Genomic DNA, 6,110 nt, shown 5'->3' with positions numbered 1-6,110 from the left:
TGCAAACTAGTGCAACCTCTGTGGAAAGCAATATGGAGATATCTTAAAGAGATACAAGTAGAAGTACCATTCGATCCAGCAATCCCATTACTGGACATCTACCCAAAAGAGCGTGAGACTCTTAATTCCTTAGGTCATCAACTCAAACTGGTTGTCAGTATTTTAAATCTTCTTATGTCAAATCTTCTACATAATTTGCCTCGCCCACAGTGCCTAAGCCAGTGGTGTGTGCTGCAGGCACAACGCATGCTTACGAAATTTCTGGAAACTAGCATTTGCGTAGCACGTTCTAGCTTCCACAGCGCTCTTCTATCTGGGCACAGCTCACTGCACCCTGCTGAGCTGAGAGAAGGAAATTGAAGCCCCAGGTTGACTTGTCCTGCATCTTCGAGAATGTGTGACCGAAATGAAACCAGAACTCTGGTTCTACTTTTGCTCATATTTTATTGTGCCCTGATATTATGAGTTTTCCACTTGGAAAATACAAAAAGGGATAGGAAGGTGGTGCTGAGAGACTGACTGAGCTAAAAAGTTATCTCGAGATGCGGGGCCATGGTTGGTTCTGAAAGAATTCAAATCATCTTGTCAAAATCAAAACAGGGGGAAAAAAGAACCGTGTGTATATCCGAGATGACTTGTCTGAGTCACTGATCTGGGGGAGTTTCTGACTTTGTCAATACAACATGCTTCGGGAGCATGATCTGCGTGGCTTGCTCTGGTGTGCCAAATGGGAAGGCAGACTATTCAGACATCTTAGCAGACGTTTTGAGCACAGGGAAACAAGCATGCCAAAAACAGGATGATCTCATTTACACGTTACACCTGACTCAGTGTGGTTCTTGCATGAATTTCCCAAGTTAACTAATTTCACGGAAAATTGGCAAGTTATTTCTTTACCAGTCCTGCTAGGAACATCTGAAGTACAAAACGAGTGCTCTTACCAGAAAGCAATATTAAAAGATTTAATTACACATTTAATTAAAGCGTCATTCTCTAATTTCCTGGTAGAATGAAGTTCCACAGGAGAAGTGAGAAAGATTCTCTCCCTGTCCACACTCTAGCAGGGCTCCTCTGAGCCCTTTTCTTGACTAGGCCTCAACCTTGGCCAATAAAGACTTGAACAGACACTAACATAGTTTCTAACACCTCAAGGCCACATCCCTAGTATGACCCTAGTCCCCCTTAAAGTGCCAAGCTGAGAAAACTCAAGGTTGCCAAAAAACTGTTTGCTCCTGCCAATACCTGAGGATAGAGCCCTTGTCTCCCAGTTTCCGTGGGAGGGTGGGAGCCTAAATTCAATAAATACCAGTCAGCAACCCCAGATGGGTTTTTTATCGACCAGCCCCTCTTCCCACTTTTTTACAATTTTTCATTTCCCTGACTCCACTCAGCCGCTCTCCCCTCCCCCTTCTCTCTCATTCCACCTTTCAAAAGCCCAGTCACCAACGCACGAATAGAAGTTGAATTCAGCTCATCTTGTACTCTTTTTCCTATTGCAGTAATTATTACTGATGAAAATCTGTTGTTAACACATTAACTAGTGTCCTGCTTTGTTTATCTTTGAGAGAAGGGACTCTTCTGCCTTGCATACTTCTGTATTTTCAATGTTTGTACAATTTTTGTTCACAGTGCCTGCTTAGTGGTTATTGTTAAAAGAATGAACAAACACATACAGCAAGTATTCATTGTAGAGAACTTATTGAGAGTCAGTCCACAAAACCCATTCACCTCATCCACAACCCCTGATGCTTTATTCCTTTCTCAGGTTGGCATATGGGTGCGCTACCTTGGATTTCCACTTTCAACTTTCCCGGAACATCACAGCAGGTGCTGACTTCTGCCCTGATCCATTGGACATATCTTGATTGGCTCAACAGTTCATTCCTTCTGTAGAACATGTATTTTTCTAACATGTCTATCCTATGCCAAGCATGGCCTTTGAGTGAGTTTTCAGGGAGAATGGATTGTGCCAGCATTATAACTCACTCAAGGTTGTGGGTTCCAAATTTGAACTTGAGCTCCTCTTGGTTCAAGTTGCAATGAGCACTGGTGAAAATGTGACCTCCTCGTTCAAAAAGAAATGCTCTAGGGAGGTGCAGGGTGGAAAGGATTTAACTATCAAGTTGCTCTTACAAAAGAAGATTCTGATGAGTCAAGTGTAAAAGAATCAGAGTCTGAAGGATTTAATTTCTCTTGAAATATTTGATGGTTTTGTGGTGAAGAAGATATTTACTTAGTAATACCTACGTGGGGGTCTCACTCATCCCAAAGTGTTTGAAAAAGGGATGAAGATATTTTTCCAATACCACGATCTTGCTAGGCCCTATATTCCTTTTCCTCCTTGAACAGATAGTCTGAAAAGTTGCACTAAATATTCCCAGGCTAATTTTGGACCAACTAGAAACCAACATTGTCCTAGATAAGATTATTTCAGGACATAGAAATAAGCAGAACTTAAGTTCAAATATTATTACTAAAATAAAACAAGAAAAAAAAATAAAAATTTCCCAAATTCATCAGCTATGCTAGAATTTAACATGGGCTTAGTTAGAACTTGGAATATATATAGTTTCTTTTTAATGTTATTTGTTGAAAAAGGAGTTGTCTATAGCTATAAATATTTCTAATGACCATCTCAGGAAGTTCCAGAGGCCCCTGGTCTCTCTGACCAAATACGGGATTCTTCTGGGTTCAGAACTATCATTTACCTTCACACTTTTACTGCCTGGAATGTTTCAGGGAAACATCGTGAGGCACCGTGAGTTCTCTGAGCTCCAGTGTATCACTCTAATTCCAATAATTAAGAAATACAGAATTATTTTAAAAGTTTACTCTGTGCTTAGGATTGAGCTAGGAAATATAGAAGAGAAAGAAAGTCTTTACCCAAAAGAAGTTTATAATAATCTAGGATTAGACACAGATGAAAGAATTTGTAAGCAAGAGCATAATAATAGTAATGTTATCAACAGCTAATATTGATCACATATTCACTAATGAAGGGCATTGTTCTAAGTGTTGTACATGTATTATATCAGTTTATTCTGACTACGATCTTACAACACAGATGCTAGTATCATCTCCAGCTATACAAGAGAGCACTTAAATAGATGAGTTCAAGACCTTGACCAAGATCACCCACCTGGATAGTGACAAATCCAGGATTCAAAGCCAAGGCAGGTAGCTCTAGGGCCTGAATGCCAAATCTCTACCCATCACGGCCTTCAAACGTGTATAAACATTAAAGGTTAATGCACATAGAAATGCATATAGAATGCACATAGAAATAGCTTATGTGATCATTACAAACTGCAAGCAGAGCTTGCCAATTCAGTCCAAAAAGAATCATACTTCAATATTTTCCATGCGTTTTAACCCACATTGGATTCGAAAATATTTATTAGATGCTTGTTACATGCAAGTTAGAAAGAATTAAGGCACAGACTCCTTCCACAGTGGAACAAGAGAAAGCTAAAAATGTTTTCACATGAAAGGAAGGGGAATATCACACACTGCTGTGGACACAGGAAAGTTTCCATAAAAGATAAATTGAGCTGGACCAGAATTGCACAGAGATGGGAATTTGGGAGAGTGAAGTGGCATTATTTGTGTGTGTTTATCTGCAATTGGAGAGAAACCATTTTCATAGCACAATTTTGTTATTATCTGTCTTCATCTCATTTTTCTATATGCCATCCCAATCACTTACTACAGCTGACCCAGACCTCGTTCACCAAAACGGAAAAGGTGGTTGGACAGAACAAAAGAGGAAGAAGAAGCCTCATCTGAAACTGACACTGAACCAGCTTAGACAACTCCGAGAGTGTCGGATACGGACAAATTTAGGGCAGCAATGTCCACAAAGTGAACATCAGGCTCATAACTATTTAGTGACATCACCCAGTATCTCCTTCAATTCCTCCATTCCTTCCTCCTAGCCTCCTTGCCTTCTGTATACTCTGCCAGCTAAAACCTTCCCTTGACAGTAGCAAGTATCCCTTAGTCACAGTTCCATTTACCCACTGTCGATTGAAGTCCGAAAACACGAAGTGGAGAATTCCAGAAATAAACAATTCGTAAGTTTTAAATTGTGTGCCTTTCTGAGCAGCGTGATGAAATCTCACCCGATCCTGCTTCATCCCCCATCCCACTGGGGACGGGAATCCTCCCTTTGTCCAGCATCCACACTGTCTACACTACCCGCCAGCTAGTCACTTAATAATTGGCTGGGTCATCAGATCAACTGTCCTGGTATCCCAGTGCTCGAGTTCGGTACTATCTGTGATTTCAGGCCCCCCCCTGGAGGTCTTGGAATGTGTCCCTGTGGATAAGGGTGGATTACTATAGTTGAGCAGTTTCTGAAATTTTGTTTCTTTAAAACTATTTCCCTCTGCCATCCAAAAAAATTCTAACATAGTATCAGAGCAACAGAGAGGGCTTCAAAAGAGATAAAAGGAAAACATAGCAATCATAACACATTTTAATAAAAGTCAGGTGAACTCACCTGAGACTTGAAAAGCCAATGTTCATATTACTGTCAACCCCAATTCCTGAAAATGAACCACTGTATTAGGTCTTACGGCATCTCGCTTCTCCACGCCCCCTTTTTCTTTTTCTTTTGAGACAGAGTCTCACTGTGTTGCCCAGGCTAGAGTGCCATGGCGTCATGCTAGCTCACAGCAACCTCAAACTCCTGGGCTCAAGCGATCCTTCTGCCTCAGCCTCCCAGGTAGCTGGGACTACAGGCATGCACCACCATGCCCGGCTAATTTTTTCTATATATTTTTAGTTGTCGGATTAATTTCTTTCTATTTTTAGTAGAGACAGGGTCTCGCTCTTGCTCAGGTTGGTTTCGAACTCCTGAGCTCAAACAATCCACCCGCCTCGGCCTCCCAGAGTGCTAGGATTACAGGCGTGAGCCACCGCGCCCGGCCCTCCACGCCTGTTTTTTAAAAACCCACATTCCTCCAGAGGCACAGACTACTCCACTACCCGCTCTCCCGACTTCTCCACCTAGCCACGATTTCTCCACCTTTCTACCTGCCCTGACCTTCAGAACTACATTTTGCTCCTACTACTATGTGTCTCTCTTCTCTCGTACCTGGATCCTGAAAGTGGAAGGCCCCCCTTCCTTCTTTCATGGGGTCCAGGACAACTTGTTTAATAAAAGTTTAAGGCTAATAGAAACAAAATAAAAGCAGAAAAGGTTATTGAAAATGTTCTTTCACTAAGTAGATACGTCCCCAACACATACACAGGGAAAATAAATAAGTGTGTGGGTCTAGGAGAGGAAATGAAACAAATATGGAGAATGCAGGACATCAAAGCAAAGCTCACTGTCATGTCGAGGGGGGAGGGTTGCGTGTGAATGGCTTAAACATCAGAAGAAGTGGGGAGGACTCATTGTGCATTCCTCTCAAATCAGAATTTTATATATACCTCTAAACACCTGATGCATAATGAGGACATTTGCATTTCAACAATAGATGATTAAATGTACCTGGCTTATCCCACACTGTTTTAACACATGAAGATCACATTAGAGTCAACATTTAGTGAGCTATGCCAGGTGTTCTGCTAGGGTCTGGATTACTGGGAAAAGTATGTGTACAATAACCAGTGGAGGCAAAACCATGTTTTAAATATATTCTGATTTTCGAGTATCTCCTATAAAAAAAACCACTTAAAATAGAGAACAATCTCTAAGCAAGTAACTTATTCAGTAGAAAGTTTTGAAGAAGGGTCTTTGCCTACCCTCATTTTTAGAAGGAAAAATGGAGACAGAAAGCATGGATATTCATGTACCCTAAATAATGATAAGCAGAAAGTGAAAAAAATAATTAGCAACTTTTATCTGAATAATGCTGATAACCATCATGAAAAGGGATTGAAGTAACCTGTAGGTGAAAATAAGATGAAGATCTTCCTCGAAAACATATAAAGAAAGTAAAGGTTACATAAACCCCATTCACAATAGTAGCAAGGGTACTTTATTTGTACTTAGGAGTTTGTTTTTCTGTCTTAGCTCTGTAACATTATAGCCTGTTTGTCCAAAAAAACAAATGCTGAAATTAATTATAAAAATTGATTACTGGCTGGGCGCGGTGGCTCAC

This window comes from Propithecus coquereli, unplaced genomic scaffold, assembly GCF_000956105.1.
Source record: "Propithecus coquereli isolate 6110/MARCELLA unplaced genomic scaffold, Pcoq_1.0 Scaffold129, whole genome shotgun sequence".
NCBI classification, from domain to species: Eukaryota; Metazoa; Chordata; class Mammalia; order Primates; family Indriidae; genus Propithecus; species Propithecus coquereli.
The sequence above is the reverse complement of the archived record's forward strand: the minus strand, read 5'-3'. Positions refer to the sequence as shown.